Genomic DNA, 646 nt, shown 5'->3' on the forward strand with positions numbered 1-646 from the left:
TCTCTTCTCTAAAATTTCCTTGAAAAAAAAAAAAAAAAAAAAAAAAAAAAAAAAAAAAAAAAAAAAAAAAAAAAAAAGCAAATTTATTTATCTGGAGGATTTGGATGAAGGCTGGATGCTCTCCAGGGCCGGCAGCCGAGCCAGGCAGTGTTTGTGCAACCCTTCAACCCTTCCACCAAGTGCTGGCTTGCTGATCCGGGATCGCTTCCCTCGCACCCCTCCAGCTGCATTTCCCTCCTCCCGCGCTGGCAAACGGCGCAGAACCGGGGCGGGGAGGAGGCACCAAATAAAGACCCAGCTCGGCAGCCGTGCGGCGGGCGCTAATAACTGTAACCATTAATTGCGGCCGGCCCCGAGCGCGATAAAGGACGGGGAGATAAACACGAGCCTGGCTCGGGCTCAGGGCAGCACCGGGAGCACCGGGGGGAGCACCGGGGGGAGCCGGGGCGGAGCGGGAGCCGCGCTTTGTCTGCGGCGGCAGCGCGGCCCGCAGCCCCCGCCGCAGGTGCGGGGCACCCGGAGCCACCGGGAGGGGTTCGGGCACGGCGGGGACACCCCCGGGCTCGGTGCACGGGAACGGGGGGACCGGGAGGGGATGGAGGAGCGGGAGGATGCGGGAGATGCAGGTGGGGTGGGGGATGGGAGG

General features: G+C 61.6%; 1 protein-coding gene across 3 annotated transcripts in view; it reads right to left on the reverse strand.

Annotated features, from left to right (window-relative positions):
- CARD8 (caspase recruitment domain family member 8) overlaps positions 1-646 on the reverse strand; it is a 12346-nt gene that overhangs the window by 11188 nt on the left and 512 nt on the right. The window lies entirely within an intron of this gene.

The sequence above is a fragment of the Pyrgilauda ruficollis genome, unplaced genomic scaffold (assembly GCF_017590135.1).
Source record: "Pyrgilauda ruficollis isolate IOZ18807 unplaced genomic scaffold, ASM1759013v1 scaffold21, whole genome shotgun sequence".
In the NCBI taxonomy this organism is placed as follows: Eukaryota; Metazoa; Chordata; class Aves; order Passeriformes; family Passeridae; genus Pyrgilauda; species Pyrgilauda ruficollis.